The sequence below is a fragment of the Rhinolophus hipposideros genome (assembly GCF_964194185.1).
Source record: "Rhinolophus hipposideros genome assembly, chromosome: 11".
Classification (NCBI taxonomy): domain Eukaryota; kingdom Metazoa; phylum Chordata; class Mammalia; order Chiroptera; family Rhinolophidae; genus Rhinolophus; species Rhinolophus hipposideros.
The window spans coordinates 38,425,165-38,446,143 of NC_138057.1; the positions used below are offsets into that span (position 1 = coordinate 38,425,165).

The 20,979-nt window shown below is 36.4% G+C and overlaps 1 protein-coding gene across 8 annotated transcripts in view; it reads left to right on the forward strand.

The window, feature by feature from the left end:
* The window catches only part of TMC1 (transmembrane channel like 1), a 312,031-nt gene that overhangs the window by 12,706 nt on the left and 278,346 nt on the right, over positions 1-20,979 (forward strand). The window lies entirely within an intron of this gene.

Here is a 20,979-nt window from a genome sequence, read left to right on the forward strand (position 1 = left end):
CTATTTCTTTTTTAGATTCCATGATTATGTTTGTAGTCATCTGTTTATCTATTTGGTGGAACCCTTGGAAAATTCAAGGGATTCTTCCCCCTCTTATCTGGGGAAAGATGGTCACAGAGATATAAACTGTCCCATTCCCCCCCACCCACCCAAGGATTCTGCGGAATTCTACATAAAACCTGCTCTGGAGAATGTAGTTACTTGGAGTTACTTGTATATTTTGTTTTCTATTTACTTTGCAGTGTATAAAGTTCTGTAGTGTTTGTTGTTTTCAGTCTCACAACAGTAGTGAGACATGTATTATTATTCTGCTCATAGATGAGAAACTTGTGACTCACAGAAGTTGAGTAACTCAAAATAATGGAGACAACACAGGCAGAGCCAGGCCTCAAACCCAGGTCTTCTGGTGCCAAAGCTAATGTTCTGCTTTCTGTACCACAGCTGCCATCTGGACCCTCACAAGAGTATATACTTTATTTTTTGTGTTTCTCTTTAGAGAGGAACAACTTTGAACATGTATTTTTAAAATAACATCAGGTTATTTTTTCTTTTTAATACATCGTAACTTGATACTTTGTATGTATAATATGGTAAAGGAAGAAATATCATTTAAGACTCTATGAGTATACTTCTCCTAAAATGTTCTTGTCCCAAATTGTGTAACTTAGGCTCAGGGAATACTTTCATTGCTGAGTCTCATGCTACTGATGTGGTCACAGGAAACATACTGTGACAAAAAAAAAAAAAAAGAAAGAAAGAAAGAAAAAAGAAAGAGAAATAATATAAAAAGCCACCTGTCTTAAAAAAAAACAAAAAAAAAACCCTTCAAATTCATAAAGGTAGCTTCCAGTTCAAGATGTCAAGGTGAGCACCCTTATTTATTCCTCTCTCACAAGATTAAGAATAAGAAAAGATATAGCCCACAAAAATGGAGAGAATTGTAAATGGTCATGAGCAGATGAGAAGAGGAAAAGGAGATGCTCAAAGAGGTTTATAAGCGGAGCAGAGAGAAGGAAAAGGAGGAAACATCACTCTAGAATATGAGAGAATGGAACTGCAAGAATAGAAGTCACCAAGTTTCCCTGCAGAACCCTGGAGAAGCTTTGAATTCAGAATTGGAGCATCAGTCCAAGACGTCCAATAGCCAACTATAGGAGTTCTAGAAAGACAAAACACTCATGATAGAGGAAAGGAAATTATTAAAGATCCAGAGCTAAAAGGAGATCTTCAAATTTGAAGGGCCCATAAGATAAATGAAAAAAGGCATATTGCGAAATCTTAGAACACTAAAGATTTAAAGTGAGAATTTACATGCATATATGTTTACTCGAGGATATACTACAGTGCAGAGAGGGTCAAAACTAAGAAAAAGAAGTGGGAATTCATAGTAAAGAATTTAACCTTGCCCCACAAAAGGTCTGTCCTTGTTTTAAACTTCTGGGAGGTATTCTCTAAGCTCCTGGAATGTCATGCCTCGTAGGAGTGACTTTGTTTACTTGAGGGCTTTGGGCCAGCCAAACAGAAACTGTGTGATTCAGGGTGGGGCTTAGGGTCACACTTTCAGGGTCTGGAGACTAAAATTAGCCATGCAGGCAAACAATCATGCCTGCCTAATGGAGCCTCAATAAAAACTCCGAACACCAAAGCTCTGATGAGCTTCCCTGCTTGGCAGAAGTCTGTGCTTGTTGCCACATATCAATGCTGGAAAAGCAATGTGTCCTCACTCTATGGAGAGAGGACAATGGAAGCCCTGAATTGAGTACTAACGTAGACTCTGCTCTATGTACTGCTTTTGTTGGCTGACTTCAATCTGTAGTCTTTCTCTACAATAAATCTTGACCATGACTGTACTAGTTTTCATTGAGTTCTGTAAGTCCTTCTAAGTGAATTATCAAACGTGAGCATGGTTTAGAGACTCTCTCCACCTTGCTATTGATGTCACAAGTGAGAGTGACTTCGTGTGGGCTGTGTTTCCTCTAACCTTGCAGTTGGTCCACTGCTTCTCAGGGATACCAAACAGAACTCCTTTCAGGAAATAATGAATCGGCATCGAAGGATGACAATTGTGCAGTGGGCCATGGGAGGAATTTGGTCCAAATGAGAAAAGATCAAATATTTTCAGAAAAAATATTTTCAAGAAAAAAAAAAAAAAAAGGAATCTATTTCAGATAATAGCTACTATTAGTGAGAAGTTGCAAGATATAAGGATATAGTGGGAAATGCCCATGAATCTAAACAAAGTAAAAAAGAATAACCAGAAACTCTAGGTAGATCAAAATACTGTAACACAATGTCACATTCCAAATAGGAAAAAAATTAAAACATGATTATTTTTTAGCATTTGTAAAATGCAAGAGAGGAGTCTTTATTTAACCTTGGCACTAGCGTATTTCCCTTTGAGTGGCACAAGGATTGTGACTTCAGTAATTATTAGCACTTTCTGGCTCTGGGATGAATAAATAATGTGATGAATAATCATAATAATGTAAAATGTGTTTATTCGTTATCAGCTTTTAAAATAAACCTATGCACAAAGCATGGAGGAGTTAATCATGATTAAGAACAACATAAACACTCTGCTTTCATGATGCGAAAGGAAAGCTCTAGCTGACAGCTGTTGGGGAGATGAAAGGTACCGTGTTTCCCCAAAAATAAGACCTAACTGGAAAATAAGCCTTAGCATGATTTTTCAGGAGGACACCCCCTGAACATAAGCCCTAATGCATCTTTTGGAGCAAAACTTAATATAAGACTTGGTCTTATTTTCTGGGAAACACGGTAGTCAGAGGAGAGAGTAGGAATGGTAAGGGTACAAACACCATCGTTTTACAAAGTGAGGAGTGAAGAGGATCTGTTGAAAATTGATGAAAAAATTAAATAGTGGTGACAAAAATGACCCTGCAGAGCAGTGGATAAAAGAATATTTTATCTGGAAGCAAGTAAACAAACAAAAATGTCAATTCTAGGTAAATTGTAGACCCTTTAACTATGAAGGCAAAGCAGTAAGGCCTTAGAAGATAATATGGGAAAATAGATTCATAATCTCAATATGAGGAAATGATTTTTAAACATACTGAAATTAAGAAGTACCAATCATAAAGGTAAGGGCTAATAAATTTAACTATAGTAAAATTAAAAATAGTAAAATGGTAAAAAGGCAAGCCATCGATTTGGAGATTTTTGGAATATATACAATCAACAAAGTGCCTATATAGAGAATATATGAAGAACTCATACAACCCAATAAGAAAATATAATTCAATAGAAAAATGGACAAGTAAAATATGTCATACATTCCTGCACTGCACTGGACAATACAATTCAATAGAAAAATGGACAAGTAAAATATGTCACACATTCCTGCACTGCCCCTTCAAAACAGGGTATAGCTAATGGTGGTCAATACACATATGTTAAGGTACTCAATCTCATTAATCATCAGAGAAATGCAAATTAAAACTATAAAGAGATGCTGAATGGTGGGAATGGAAACTAGTGTAACCAATTTGGAAAGCAGTTTGCCTTATCTACTAAAATTTAAGATACCTTTCCTTATGACCTAGGAATTCCTCTCTTAGTTATATATCCAATGGAAATATGTGCCTATGTGAACAAGGAGACAGATAAAATTTATAACAGATTTATTCATAAACCTAAACACAGGAACAACCTTAAATGTTCATTGACAGAAGAATGAATTAAAAAATTGTGGTATAGTTCCACAATGGAATTCTATGTAGCAATGAAAATAAACTACAACTGAATGTGCAAACTACTACAATCTTAATGAACTTACAAACATAATATTGAGCTAGAAAAGGCTGATGCAAAAGAATATATACTGCATGATTCCATCTACATAAAATTCAAGCCAGGCAAAATTACAATGTTGGGTGATACATTCTTGGATGGCGAAACTATAAAGAAAAGCAAAGAAGTGAATACCACAAAAGTCAGGAGAGGAAAGGGAGTGAGTTATGAGTTAGAAAGACATGTAGGGGTGTAGGGGGCTTCCTGGGGGCTGGCACTGCTCTGTGTGATCTGGGTAGCCAGTGCAGGAATGTATGACATATTTTACACACGCGTGCACACACGTACACACACACATACACACTTAAATAAAAAGAAATTAATGGTGTAAAGAAATTATAAAGTTATCTTTAAACCTTTAGTTTCTCCTTTAGTAGAGCAACTGAAAATAGAGCTATAACTGCTAAAAATTGAGAGGTGTAGCAGAATCATGTAATGAGCTAAATTCTCCTCTACAGTCACAGGCAGTTAGTAAGAAAATCACCAAATTGATAGACATATTATTCAGAAATAAGAACCGAAACAAACTGTAAAAGTATTGTTTTTTGTTCTGTATTTTCCATTTTAAAACTATGTATACATATTAATTTTATAATCAAGAAAAACCATCACTTTATAGTAATGTTATTATATTTTTTAAAAATGTGTATTTTTGGAACACCCAGATTATAAATAAAAGTGTGGGCAGAATTAACTTACTTTAAAGAATTTTAATTTTTAAGTATTCTGCATTGCCCTATAAATGTATTTAAAAATTTTTATGTATTGAATAACATGTCAAAAATCTTTTCTCTGTGTAACTTTTCATATAATTTGTGAGAACTTTAAGAATGATAAAAATAGAATCAAGGATTTTTTGTTTCAATAGCAAAATCTCATTTTGTACAGTTATTTAGAAGTGTGATAGTGAGAGCAGTTAAGTGTATTGTTATAAGTTGACCTTTTATCTTTCCTGATTTCACTGCATTTTAAAGGCATTTGTACTAATGAATAACAATGTGTAATGGCTTTCATCAACAATCACTGCCACCATCACCAGTCAAAACAAACAAATAAATAGGAGAGCATCTCTACACCTCTACAAAAGCCTGGCATTATGGATGCTCCTAAACACTAACCTAAGAAAACGATGCCCCCATCACCTACCATTTCAGGGGTGTTGCAGTGTATTGAGGTGGAAGCATAGCTTTTAGTATCAGACATTCTCATTATTTTATCCCAGGACTTTTTGACAGTGAGCACGGGACACTTATAGATCATTTAAATTATCAGTGCAAGTGCGTTCTGAGTACACTGATGAACAGCACAAGAGAGAAGTTGCTTTTCAATTACTGTGTTTCCCCCAAAAAATATGATCTAGCCAAACAATTAGCTCCAATGCGTCTTTTGGAGCAAAAATTAATACAAGACCCAGTCTCGTGTAAGACCCGGTATTTTATTATATTGTATTGTATTGTATTATGTTATATTATATTATATTATATTATACCCAGTCTTATATTAATTTTTGCTTCAAAAGGCGCATTAGAGCTGATTGTCTGGTGAGGTCTTATTTTCGGGAAAACAGTACGGACGGTATCTATTTTTTAATGCTTTGTCTGCATTTTTTTTTTTAACAATAGTTTTTTCTTTTTTTAAAGATAGATTTGGCCTGAAAAAGGTACGCAAATTTTCTTTCCTACAGTGCTTTATTTATTTATTTTTAAAGACTTTAACAAAAAGCAGTATAAAATATTCTTTCACTATTAAAGGGAAATAAATTTGAAAGTAAAGTTCTACATGTTAAATTAACTTTGAAAAATATGAGATTCTTGGACATTTATGTTATTATAACATTTATGATGAAATAAATTTTTATAAGGGGTAAAAAGTTCTTGTTCCCCACTCAGTCTTGTTCCAAAAAGTTCTTGTTCCAGTTCTTTTTGACCTTCTAGCTAACAGAGAAAAATAAATATCACTGATTGTTCTGAGGAATCTGTTGTCCCAAGGCAATTAAGAAACGAATCAATCAATTATTCTTATAAAACAAAGCAGTTTTCTTTCTATATTTTATTGTGTGCTTTCCACTCACTTTTTAGGGAAGCATGCTGAGACATCTGGATTTTTCTGCCTTTATAGATTTTGGAACTGTGTTTTGATCTTGTTTCAATTGTAAACTATACATCTGATCATAATGTTTCAGTACTGTTCAGTATTGACAATGAAAAGAATAAGGACACCCACTGCACTCATTTAGGATGTGAACGGGAGTCATTCAAATGCCCCTCAATTCTGGCAGGTCACCTTCCCTTGGGTTTTTTGTTGTGTTTCAGCGTGGTAGGCTCACCTCTGTCCGTGTTCCAACTTTCAATCCACATTTCCAAAGAATGATTATCTTGGTCCACCTATGCTAAAAGCATGGATTAGGTCCTCTTTTCTCTAAGAAGGATGCATTTCAGGTATAGGATTTAGAAAATAACTAGTCGTAGGCATAAAAGTCAATCAATCTGTTTTTAAAACAGGGTTGACAAATAACCAGCTGCAGGTGCTAAATTCAACCTACAAGCGTGTGCTCTCAAACAGTTTGAGTCATCTGCTCTGTCTGTTTGGCACTCCTGTTTACAGCACATCTTGAGCCTTCTCATGTAGCAATGCTCTTGGTAAATAACTTACCCTTTCTGACAGTGTGGATGCGTAAAGGACAACCTGATCTTGGTTGATAAAATGTGTATCTTCTGTGTGGTAAAGGGATATTTTGGAAAGTCTTGAGCAGTTATTTAAAATGCTTCTGTGTGTGTACAGTCGCTTTATGTGACATGTAATGATTCATGTTCTAAGAGAGTATGTTTTTCTCTCTTAAAGAGCTGGCAACCAGCCTGTCCTTTCAGAACTGGGAAATTTCTTGAGCTAATTTGGACATGCAGACTATGTTTTTACACCACAAAGCTGTAACTCTTTGTCCAGACAGCACTGCCAATTATCTGTGATTATCCCTATTCAGTACAGACTTTTAAAAAATAACAAAAAAGCCAGATCTTTTTATTAGCCTGCTTTGCATATAAGATTTTAGGGTAATCATATATTAATATCACTTCTAAAGCAGAAATGAGTTATTTAAAGGGCTGAACTGATTATCTTGAAAAAAGAAAATAATATAGCTACAATCCATTTTTTGAAAATATGGCCTTTGGTTTGAGTGCAGGCTGGAAGTCAGAACTTTGGATTAAATTCCAAACTCTAGGACAATAGGGTTTGTGCTAAATAATTTACTCTTTCTGTATCTTAGTTTTCCAATCTGTTAAACAGGACTCAAAACATTTACCTATCTCCTCACAGAAAAATAAAGGTTGGTAATTGATTTGCAGATACAAATCAGTGCAAATGCATTTGCTCTGTTTGAAGGGCTAAGCCATACACTGTTTTTCCATGTGCTCTGTCCTTCTGATACCCGTATACTTGTATGTACTCTCTTGCGGTCATCTCCTTTCTCACTGACAAGAAAAAGGCTGATCACTGTGATGAGAATCTAGAGAGAATTTTGTGCCATGTTAACAGCTCAGTTAACCAGGAAACAGGCAAAATTAAGACATATTTTGTGAAAATTCCATTTTGTATTTTCTGAAATATGAGAGTTAGAATTTTCTGAGAGGGCAGAAACGTGCACGGGTGAGGCTAGAATAACCTGTTAGAAGGAATCACAAGTAGAGAAAGTGGAGAGGTAGTAGCACCCTCTCTTTTGAGGGTCTTTCAAACAGATAAATAAAAACAAGCAAATGAAAAATGTGGCGCCTAAACAGAAGCGGGAAGATTGGTTTTGCCCTCTATGTAGAGGTGCTTTCAAATAGACAGCATGCTGGTACAAGTTATTTGGTCTGCCACCAATTAGTGTCGACCTTTGTGTTATTTGTTGAGAAATAAAAGTGAAGAAGAAACAAATTTTGCTTTCAAGGTCTTCTTAACTTCCATGGAAGAGAAATATATACACATAATTACAATACTGTGTGATAAGTGCTAGATTACTAGCAAAAACACATACTTTGACTGCAAATTTTGCCTGGGGTAGTTGGTACTGAAGAAGTAATATCTACCTTTGACCTTGAAGACTGAATGGGAGTTACATCATTCTAGGCAGAGGGCAGAGCATGAACAAAGATCTGGAGAACTGGGTGTTAGTGCTGTATATGGGGGATATTTTAGAGAGGAGAAACTAAGTATTTGAGAGTCAGGTTGGTAATCCTGATAGGTGGCCATTCACTGGCTGTGTGATTTGGGGCACATTAGTTGGCATCTCTGAGCCTGTTTCTGCGTCCGTAATGTGGGGACATTATTATCTATCCTGCAGGGTTGCTGTGAGAATTAAATGAAACAATAAATGTCAAGGGCCTGCAACAGTGCAAGGACAGAGCATGTTCAGTAAATGCTTACTGTTATTCCATCTGCTAGAATGGGCTGCAGCTCTGGACCTGCAAATTGCTTAGACTATCATGGTCTTCCCCTGGGAGGAGCTTCTCAACATAAATCATCCGTAAAATGGAAATAACACCTACTTGCAAGGTTGTTTTGTAGATTAAATATTAAACACAGGCCTAATAATAGTGCTAAAGGAAAAGTAGCTATTATCATTAAAATTATAATAACACTTCTCTTTCAAAGGCCAAGATATATGTGTATTTTCTTTATGCTCATGTTGTGAGTGTTTTCTATGTGTATAGAACTGAACCTTCAGCTAAACTAGAGGCAGAAAGCCCCCTTTAAAAGTATTATATTTTCCCTGAAAGTAATGTGCCATATTGATGAACATGTTTTCTGCGTGAGCTGGTATAAAGTCATCCAAACATGTTTGTTTTCCTATTTCTGTGTCCCTGTGCCAGGTACTGTACACAGATGCTTAAAGAAATACCTGCTACATGGATTTGTGGAGAACTCTCTAGCTGTTTTCTGTCAAACACATTTTTTTTTTTTAAGTAGAAGAAAACAACTTTAGATCCTAAAATTGCCTTTTGAAAACCAAGTTTCCAAACCCTTTGAACAGTTGAGTGTGTACAAATGCGTACGGTATCAGCTTGTGGAGAAGATCGTGCTGCTCTAAAATCTTTATTTGCCTGGAGGATGTATTGGTTCAACCTGTAATCATCATTGTAAATAGTTATTATAGCCACAATTATTATTATGACATTTCTAGTAAGTGTTATTGTAAATGTCCAACTAATGTATATCAATAAACCAGGACTAGAATATCTTATGTGTCTACTTCACATTTTTGGTTTTTTCCTAGAACTTTATTTAGATACCAGAATTGGTAGAAAATGCGGTACTTTTTAGTTTCCCAAGGACCCCGCCTTACCTTTTATGCTGCCCAATTGCATAATGCTTCTGAGAAGTCATATCTCCACTACTCTTTGCAGTTTTAATTATGAGCATTAATAATAGTGGAAATAGTTACACGCAGGCTGGCTGAAGCTGGTGGAAATGACACACTCTCTGACTTAAAAAGGCTGGATTGCCAAGGTAAAAATCATCATGGATACACTTGAACTTCCGTATCACATAATGCAGCTACAACCTCAGAGTAGCAATTATCTCTTCCACCAGCTTCTAAGCAGAACTGGACTCACGTCATGTCACAGAAACTCTCTTCTGTCTTACTTTTGAAGGTCTATGAGAAAGGGAATTTATAACTTGCCTTGAAAATGTGTCTGTTCTTTAAGAACTTATTTGGGTCACATTCTAAATACAAATTTGTAATATTACAAATTTAGCCTAGGTCCTCTTGTTTATCCCTCCGTAGAAAAAGGAAGAAAATACATATAATCAACACTCTTTTTCTTGCAATCAGTTACTTGGCTTAGGTTCAGAATCTTTTGTCTGATGGAGACTTTGAAAATCTATTCTTTATACATTTGAAAACTAGGGAGGTTAGTGGGGAATTTACACTCTGAAGTTTTCAGAGGCTCCCAGGCTTGTTCCCAAATTGTATTTACTTCAGTTGAGACATTTGATATTTCAGGTGCTGCTTGTAGGATTCAGTCATCACTATCCCGGGCCTTCATTTTCAATTGTTTTTTTTTTCACCATTGTCATTGATTCACTGAGCAGCTATAGTTAGGTTGAACATCTAAAATTGCTATTTTTGTAGGCAAAAAAAAAGAAAACAGGAGGCAACCTGTTTAATGTCATAAATGTTTATTGAGCACTTACCCTGTGAAAAACAAGGGTTTGATTATATAGGGAAAGTAATACAAGCATAAAATACCAAACAACAGCTTTTCAAAGATTCACTCTACTGATTTGGTACAATTTTCTGTTTGTAAACAATGTTTTATGTGGGACTTTTTTTTTTTAAGTTGTTAGTATGTAAATTATGTGGCTCATTTGCTTGACCAAGAGAATTGAGGCAAAAATATTCTTAAAGTTTGTTGGGTTAAAAGTGAAAAAAGTTGTACATATTTATTGAAAAATGGTTAAATATATGAGTATAAAATAAAAAAATGAAAGTTCTTTCCTTACCACCTGGAGTAAACTGTGTTAATAACTTTTATTTCAGACGGCTCTTTTTCTTATTTTACATATAAAATGAAATATGCAGCTTTCTCCCCCCACTCAGAATTATAGTTCTCGTACATGCACAATACTTAACTTTTGAAATCGCGAAGAGTTGACATGTCTACTCTTAAACAGTCTTTTTAATAGTTGTTTCCCACATTCAATTGCTTTTTAATCGAGTACTTTACAAAATTAGTTTTGATTGTGGTAAGTGCCCCAAAATGATTAAAAGAAGTCCTATAGTCTCAAAACACTTTTATTTAAAACCATCTTTTAAAGCACATAAGGTACACACAGTAACCACATGATTTTAGCACAGTGGGTTGAAAACAAAACAAAAATAGTCGTTCAAATGTTTCATCTCCGCTATACCAAATAAGAACCAACTTAGCCTCAACAAACAAACAAACAACAAAGAAACCCAAACTAGGCTTCCAGGGGGCACAGATACACCACAGCTGATGTGGAATGATGTTGATCTCATCTTTTTTTAATTGAGATATATAACTGACATATAACATTATATTAGTTTCAGGGGTATAACATGATGATTCAATATTTGTATGGTCTCATTTTAATCTATGAACTTGAAATTTCTACATTTAAGTTGCCCCTCTCCCTAAAATTTTCTGCAACTTTAGGCATCTTATACCGTTTATTTGCTGGTGGCCACAGGAGACCAAATGAATAGGTAGAATATAAATGTTAATAGGAAATCTGTGAAATAACTTACTGTGTTTAGTTTAACAGCCTTCCCCCTCCTGGATACAGTTGCGGTTGAATATGGTGTATATATACAGCATCACATTTTCTGCTAGTAAAAGTTCTGGTTTCCAGGGCAGACATAAATATATCATCATTTTAATAGGTTTCCACAAAAACATGTGCTTCTAGAGGTTCCACCACCTAACAAACTGGAGAATATGGTAGCAACAATTCTGCACTGAAATCAAAGGCTTACTGTTTCCACTGAAGTGAACTCGTGATCTTCCAGGTTTCTTTTCAAGAATACTTAGTTTTCGTATTTATTTGCCAAGCCTTCAGTATCCCACCACCCCCCATAGGCAGAAAGAACAAAATCTACCTAATATAAATACTGGTTTACTGAGAAACCAAAGCATTGATTGCATTGCAGATAAAGTGTGTTTTTGGTATCTTTTTTCATCTTTCAAACAATAGGTGTGTCCCAACTTAAGTAAAAATAACTTGCACATCTAAACACACAAAACTGAACCTGGTCTTTTCAATGTGAATTACAAAAACATTTACTCCCTATTCCTTTATATTGTAAACTCTACTAGTGGACCTAGAATGTTACGGAATTTGATTTAACTGAAACAGTGACATGGCTATTTTTAAATAGCTGTGCATTTGTACCAAATTTGTACCAAAATAATGCATTTGTGTGAAAATACTATAAATTATAAATACCATCTGCTTATAGAAATTCAATGTTTGTTTTCTTGTAGCATGGAATGTGAACAGGAAAGTCTTAGAAAAATGAAAGGTTTTCACCTTTCCCCATTTTCACCTTGTATGCTGAAACCTAAAGTAGAAATAATTCAGGACAGATTGAGATGTGTTGAAAATGATCAATGAAAAGGCTTTAAAGTTACCTAAGACAAAATAACATATTTTTAAAAGTGCATAAAATATGCTCCTTCTTAATTTCTTTGGCCATATACTATTAAGAGCTGACTGTAGCCTGTCTTGTTTTACTTCTCTCTCTCTGTTAATTATTATTATTATTATTATTATTATTATTATTGTTATTTGTTGTTGTTGTTATTGTTGTGAGGAGAGGTCAACAAACAGTTACCCTTAGTATTGCTGAAGTGATCAAGTGTGGTCATGTTCTGTACTGATAGAAATCTAAGTGGAACACTGGGTGCTCAGCCTGAATTACTGTTAGGTCATTCTATTCAGATGAGTGATTTTTATACAGTAGGGCCTCAGATTGCATTGTGTCTCCGTTTCTACCCCTGGAAAATATTTAGGTGGTTACCTAAAATGGTAAAAAACACACACAAAGAAAAAAACAAAAAAGAAAACAAGCTTGTTTTTGTAGATCTGGGAAAATTAAACCAATTTCTCTGTAAAAGGTACTAGGCACTTTCATGTTTTATTAACATGTTATTTGTTTACACAAATATATTCATCGTAGAAGAATCTCAAACCACAAATGAACAACAATGACAAATTGCTAGTGGCACCTGAAGTGATTACTATGATAACATTTTGGAACCTAACCTTCTAGACTTCTGAGTGTAGCAGAATGCTTAGTCATAAAGTTAGCTAGTAAATAACCTCTCCTTCCTAGGTAGAGGATTTATTAGCTTTGTGTTTAAGGAACTGAAAAGAGAAGTTCCAGGTCTGAGCTACCACTGAGCAATCCCTAAATCCATCTGTTGTGCTTGGAAAATCAGTTTAGTTTTGGTATCTAAATTTACTGCCTGAGAAAAAGGGTAAGTAGGATCAACTTTTTGTGCTTGGAGAGTTGAAAAGAAAGAGTAACTGAGCCCTAAGGCAGAAATAGTGGGGAAGGGTAATGGTTGAATGCTTAAGGATGATAGAAGAGCTCTGGTTTGGTCATCAATACAGAGTTTAGATCCTAACCACTGTATGACTGTGGTTCAATTGCCAGCCTCTCTGGGCACCATTTTTTCACATTTATGAAATAAAGGGGAGATAAGGGAGAGTGACAGGTGGTAGAGAGATTGCAGAAATGTCTAAGACATGGTTCGAGCTTAGTTGGAAAGATTAGCCTGAGGAAGAACTACATTTCTAAATTGGAGTCATGCTGGCGGTGAGGAGTGAGGAGAGAGAGGATCTTAAAAGAGGGCTCAGCTGAAAATCTGATCTCATTTGATACTTTCATTTACCTGTGCTGTCCAATATGGCAGCATCTAGCCACATGCAGCTACTGAGCACACAAAATGTGACTAGTCTGAATTGAGATGTGCTGTAAGTATAAAATACATCTGGATTTTTAAAACTTAGTACAAACAAATGTAAAATATCCCCTTATTAATTTTTCAATATTGATTCAATGTTGAAATGATAGTATTTTAGATATATTGGGTTAAATAAAATATATTATGGAAATTTACTTTACCTGTTTCTTTTAAATTTTTTTAAATATGACAACTAGAAAAATTTAAATTACATACATTACATTCTATTTGTATTGGACAGTGCTGACCTGGGACATAACATCAGTGGCATGCACTTTGGGAAAATGTGCAATCACTAACCTGTACATGGACATGGGAAGATGTTACAACTATTAAGAATGGTGTAATAGAATGAGTGTCCTCAGAAACCTAGATATTTCATAGACAAGAGAAAAGGAGGAAATGGGAATGACTAAAACACTTGGATATAAGTAATGATAACAGGTTTACAACTACATAAGGATATGAACTTCCGTATGACAAAAAGCAATTCAAAGCTAGTCTGACTGCAAGGAAACACACCGGAGTCACGCCCCATTTGCAGTGGTTGATTATGTTAACTGCACCTTTCTGCAGACAACCTGTAATAGCTTTAGGCAAGAAGGCAGGGGTGGGAGAGGGGGCAGAAACAGGGAACAGTTTACAAAGCATGTTTATAGACTTTATAGATTGGCCTCACTGAAAGAATGAAATAATACCTGTCAGTAAACGATTACAACTGCCCTGATAAGCAGAAGGCATTTGCTAAATAGGCACTTGTCTTCCTGGAAAATTTCCTTTACCTCATCCAGATGATTCATTTACTTCCAAGAAAATAGTACACTTAATATAGGCTCAGTTCAGTCCTAGTAATTAAATTTGGTTAGCCAAGTAGGATCAGATTTCACAGTAACATGACAGGAGGGAGAATAAAATGAAAAGGACACTGAAAATGTCCTCAACACCATATCCAATGGCTTTTCACAGTGTTCGTCCTTCTAAACTTCAGAGCCCCACTTGACGGAAATAACATTCCCTTTAGCATTTTCTTCTCAATTGCCTTCTGTGATGTGGTGCCCGAGCCCTCCTCTTACTGCCTGACCTGTCTTGTCAGCGAGGCAATAGCATCAATTGAAGAGCCAAGGTTTATGGGTTGTCATAAAAGTTTTGATAATATCAGGGGTGCCAAAAAATATATATACGCATGACTTGTATTCATCTTTTGTTATTGGTATATATTGAGTATTACAATTTTAATACAGTTTTTTCCTTTCTTAAAATGTGTATACATTTTTTGACACCCTCTGTAGTTTACGTAAAGTGTGTAGTGGGTTCTCAATAAATTCTAGCTATTAGTATTTTTTATTACTTTTTACTGAATTTTTTTCTTTCACACAAGCCCTTTAAGTTCTCTCCTCTCCATATACTACAAAATGTATCTACTTTTTCAGTTTCAAATGTCACCTCTTTAGTAGATAGAAGGCTGCAAATGCCACATCTGAAACCCTCTTTGCATGCAGAGTATAAGTATTTTCAGTATTTTCTAGTCCTGGGCATCCGGATAATAACGGAATGCTTTTTTCTCCCAAACCTTCCTGCCTCTAAGAGCCCTCGTGACGACACACAGCTTTACTTTTGCCAGATGTATCCCCACAGATGTGTGCCTGAGTCTTCCCACAGCCTGTCCTGATAGCCTTGCACACCCCAGAGCTCTGTGAATACATACAGGCCAGGGTGCTAATAATAAATTCCAGCGTGAGCTCAGTTTGAGTTCATGTGGGAGTTCCAGGAGATCACGGAAGTTTTACGATCAGGTCAAGATAACTTCCTTTTTGTTCCTTCTCTTTTTATTTAACCATTTTATTGAGGTATGACTGACATACAAAATAGCTGTACATATTTAATGTATACAACTTTATGTGATTGATGGGAAAGCAAGAGAGAATGTGTTGACAAGCTTTAGACTTGAGGCGCTGGGCAGGTCATGTCACCTCCCTGTCTCAGTACCTTGTAGTATAAGTGACGTGGACTTTATCTTTAAATGTCCCAGTACTAGAATGCTGAGCTTCTAGAAAGCGATGGGCATATAGAGGAAAACAAGGATCAGAATATTCTTCAAAGTTTTCAAATAAAGGAGTGGATAGCCGAAAGCAGGCCAGTGGGAATGGATGGGTGTTCTCAAAAAGTTCATGTTAAAGGTATCCACACTGTGGAGTAAAAGCTTGCCATCCCTGAGAAGTTCCTTGTACTTGCTACTGTTTTGGTTACTGAAATGATCATTTATTGATCATAAATCATATGATGTATTAATCATAACAATCTTGCTGATTTTTAATATAGATTACAATAAATGGTTTATTTATTTTTTAAAGAGTAAGCAAATGCCAATACGTGTCCATTGTAAAAAAAAAAAAAATTCAAACAGTAGAGAAAATGAAAAGAAGGCAGTAAATATCACCCCATATCACGGTCATCCAAATGTTAGGTTGGTGCAAACGTAATTGCGATTTTTGCAATTACTTTTAGCCTTTTAAACTGCAATTATGTTTGCACCAACCTAATATAATCCTTTTTGAAATCTTGGTTAGTATCTTAAAGTATGGGATCTTGCATGAATGAGATCAAAATATAAATGCTGCTTTGCAAACTGCTTTCTAAAAAATATTCTTTAATATAGTGTACAGATATTTCTTCGATAATGATTTTTGCTCTTTTGTAATGGCTGTATTCCATTGTGTGGTTGTACCTAATATGTTTATTTATTCCTTTCCCAGTGGACATATAAGCCATTTCTAATTTCTCACTATTATGAACTGGGCTGTGGTGAATGTCAAACCATTGCCGAAGCTCACAAACATATTCAAACACATTCTGATAGAAAGAAGAACAGATTCATTTTCTTAGTCAGGTAATTAAGAGGCAGTCAGTAAATGCATTTTGATAATCAGATGGTTGCTGCAATGCCCCAATTTCAGATTTACCAAAGATTAGTGCATTGTGACCATTATTTTCCTGAGGGGTGGAAATTTACACTCAATCACTGTATCTAAAAATTAATTTCATGCTATTAGAGATGGGAAGGAATTATAAAGTATCCTATCTCCAGATGAACCTATTATAGTTATTTCTAATTAAACCATCCCTGATGCACATGGAAAAGCATGTACTGGCTTCTCATCTCCTTTGAATATGAAGTTTCATTGCATGCATGTTAAAAGCTCTTTGTTTTACTCAAGTCGGTAATACCTTTGACTTGGGCTGACATCATCTCTTCTTGTTAATCATTAACTGTAGTTTTTCAGGGCATGTGTTGGATGAATAAAAACAAAAGACAAGCATTTCTGTAAATTAAAAAAGTTGAACTTAAAACAATTCCAAATCCCAACCAGATTAAAGCAATGCTCCAAAGTAATTCTGAAAGGATTTTTTGGGAATGCATTTGTAGAATGTTTGCTCTTTTATCCTAGTACTTCATACAGTGTCTGACACTCAATAAATATTTGTTGAATGAATGAATGAATGAATAAATGAATGAAGCCACTTTCAATTTGTGACTTAAATATTGGCAATATTTGAACAGGAGCCAGTTTTGAACAGTGGAGCCAGTTTTTCTATAATTAAAATAATCTATATGCGTTACCACAGAATTGATTTTTCTGTACTTACAGATGAGGTGACTGGCTTCCACTAAGCATAACTCACCAGTTTTATCATTCTCAAGATCTGTTGTTTATTGAAGGCTTTGGCAAACTGTGTCCCGTGGGCCAAATCTAGCCTGATGCCTGTTTTAGCCCATGAGCTAAGAACAATTTTTAAAAATATTTTCAAACGGCTAAAAAAAAAAAAATCAAAAGAAGAATAATGTTTTGTGATAGGTAAAAATTATATAAAATTTAAATTTCACTGTTTCTAAATAAAATTGTATAAAAGTATGGACATACTCATTGTTTCACACATCATTTATGGTTATTTTTGTGCTACAATGTAGAGGTGAGCAGTGGCCTGCAAAACCTAAAATATTTACTATCTGGTCTTTTACAAAAAAAGTTTGCCAAGTCCTAGTTTAGGTCTGTCTTGGGCAGTTTGGGCTGCTCTAATCGAATGCCATAGACTGGGTGGCTTACAAACAACAAAAATGTTGAGAGGCTAGGAAATCCAAGATCATGGTGCAGGCAGCTACAGTGCATGGTGAGGACCTGCTCCCCAGTTTGTAGACAGCCATCTTCTCACTGTGTCCTTTCATGATGGAAAGAGCGAGTGCCCTCTTCTATAAGGACACTGATCCCATTAATGACAGCTCTGCTCTCATGACCTCATCACCTCCCAAATGTCCATTTCTCAATCCCATTACACTGGAGGTTAGGATTTCAACATCTAAATTTTGGGAGACACAAACATTCATTTCTTGGGTGTGGAGGTGTGTGTTGTTCACTCAGCAGCAAGAAAGCATTTAGGTTGCCAGCCTATTGAATGCTAGGGCAGTATACTAAAATAACAGGTAACTTGGCAAAGGAAGGTCAAGGCAGTGTGCCTATTTTGTTAACAACATGAAAATAATCGTGGTAGCCTATTTTCTTTTTGCTTTTGTCATCTCTACTTTAGAAGATCAGTCTTATGCAATGCAAAATGTTATTTGAAAACACAATAGAGTCTCTAATGCCACATTGATTAGAACCGCCTAACACCAGGCCCAACACCAGTACTTCACTTGTGACTCCCCTGGCCTCCCCATGCTTCCCTGCAGGGCACTGCCTGCCCACTGGCCTTCAAATTCTTCTATGTATTTTAGGTCTGAGATTTTATCTTATTAATTTATTTTTCTTCTATAGCCAAGACACTAATTTTTACCAGGTTCCTGAAAGAAACCAAAGATTACACTAGGAAGTGAGCAATTCAATTATTGTTGCTCTTAAACAAGATAATTACAGCTCTGGTTGAGAGAGGGAGAGGGGGATGGATGGGGAGGGAGAGGAGAAAAAGAGAGGTTCTTACTGGCACATATCCTATATCCCTGACTTTATCTCACTCATTTTTAATAATGTTAATTTCAGGCTCCCTCAATAATTTCAACATGGATCATTCTCCAGAGAACCAAAAGCTAACAAAATTATCTGTCCATCTATCATCTACTTATTTTAAGGAATTGGCTTATGAGATTGTGGGGGCTGACAAGTGTGCTCACACACCAAGAAGTGGCTCAAAAGGAAGCTACTGGTCATAATTTCCTTTATTCCTTGTCATCTGCAAGTATCCCTTGGAAGTTTCTCTACCCAACCTGCCCCAGTGAACATGCCATTTCCTCCATGTCTGGCTTACAGATGAAGGATGAGAGTGGACAGCTGGAGATTTGTCCAGGAAGGTTTGGTTCGTATTGGATAGTAGAGTCCATAATGAGGGAGGAGAGTCCCAGTACATTCCATAGTTGGCAATGTGTCAGCGAGTACTGTGTAAAAGGCAAAGGTGTCCAAATCCCGTGGTTGTTCCTGGCGTTGACCATGTAACCCTGTATGCTAATGGGGCTCCAAGAGTGGACGCTTTGCCCTTTGCCTGTCTACACCATCCTCACCACTGTGTTCTCCCTGCTGTGGCCAGAGTTGATGGTAAACCATCATGGCATTCTTTCCAATATGGCCCTACAGCCTCTAATGTTCTCCTACTTTAGTCATAATAATCATCATATCAGCTTATATTTGTTGAGCACTTAGTCTTTGCCAAGCGCTGTTTGAAGCACTGCACATGTAATACCTCATTTATTCCTCATAACAACTAGTAGAAAATTCTACTTTACAGGTGAGGCAGTGGAGACTTGAAAAGGTTAAGGATTTGCTAAGGTCACTCCACTCATAAGTAGTATAGACGGGATTCAAACCCAAGTTTTCTTGCCCTAATCCCTCTTCTTAACCACCTCACCACTACTGCCTGCCAGGAGGCCTCAGGGAAGCTGGGAGGTGTTAGAGAGTGGGAATCAAAAGCTCCTCACAGCACCATCCCCTCTCATCCCCACTTCCAGGAAGAATCCCCTGAGTGTCATCTCTGACCAGTTGTCACTTTGCTTCCTCTCAGACGCTACTGGTGACCTGGAACTTAGTGCCACATGAGGCAGCCTAGTCCATTTTTAGATAGCTCTAATTATCACCCAGTTATTCCATATTTTGAGCATAAATAATTTCTCTCCCTAACTTCATCTACTTGCCCTAGTTCTGTTTTCTAGAGCTCCACCAAATAAGACTTTTCTTTCTTCTGATGGGCAAACCTTTAAATATTTGAAGAGCTAAGGGATTTTGGAACAGTCTCCTACTACACCTCAACCTTCTGTTCCTACTTGCAGCACAAATGTAGGATTTTATTCTCTAAATGTGACATTACTTTGCATTCATTTATGCAAGCAGTTTATTATTTGTGTCTATAATCCACAAGGACAAGATTATACATATGAAAGATTAGCTCCATTTTAGGGTTTATTTGATTGGAACAGTCATCATACCTCCGTACAGTCTTCCTAGTTTATTATTCAACTTCTTTCCTCAGCACACCGGCTTTGTACATGACCCTGGCTCAGCCCTGGTGTTAAACCAAGACAAATCATTTATCTCTTCATAACTTAAAAACAACAAGAGAGGAACACGTGTGAAAAAATACTTTTGTGAAGATGGAGGGCTAAGATGTAAAGGAAAAGAACATGAGATAGTTTTGGTGGTCGTAACAGAGGACCATGAAAGAGGGAATGTGAAGAGCGAAGTATGAGAGACTTTTAAGGATAGATTGGCTGGTGGTGGACTAACAAAGTAGAATAACTTTGGCACAACTTATGATATTTCTGGTTTCATATGAGAAAGGGTAAAGCTTACAGAGTATGTACAGATTGACATTATTTTTGTTAAATTAGGCATAATAGTTGGTTATGGAAGTTGTGAGTTTGGCAGTTTGTTTATATAACATTCCATTCTTGATAGAAATTTCCAGGAGGCCCAGAGCCTTCTGTGTTTCAACACAACACTTGAGTTTTATAAAGCATACTCCATCTTTAGGAGTGCCTTGTTATTGGAACTGACTCCCTTTTGCTTGGGAAGAAGGCTCCTCCCCTTCCTCTGGTGTGTACTGAAAGGTGAACTGGCCAGACCTGCGACCTGCGTTGGCCACCTACCTGTCCAGTGAGTGTGAGGAAGACTCTTCCTCTTTTGAGACCTCAGTTTCCTCATCTGTAAAGGGAGGGAGTTAAACTAAGATTCTTTCCAGCTTTGAGGATCATAAATACTTCTTTCATATTTGGGTATAGTAGTTTCTGATATATAGGCCTAGTATGGACATAAATGGCCCGTTTCTCCTTGTGACATCCATGGTGTTATAGATTGAATTGTTGGTTGCAATTCTTCATTCCCTTTGCCCCGGGAATTATATGTTCACACCCTTGTCAGGGTCTTAGGAAAGGCAAACTCCCCTTTCCTCCTTTTTGGCTTTAAGCTTGGTCGTGTGACTTGCTTTGATCAATGGGGTGTTAGCAGATGTGACATGAGCAAAGACTTGACATATGCTTGTGCATGTCTTAGATGCTGGCCCAAGAAGGATGAGAGGAACTGAACCTAAACATGGAACAGTCCTAGACACAACCCAAAGCTTAGAGCTCAGCTTACATCAGTTGAATCCCAGCTGGTGCATGAGTGAAAAATAAATGCTTTTATGTTTTTTTGCTCCTAAGATTGTGTAGTTGTTGGTT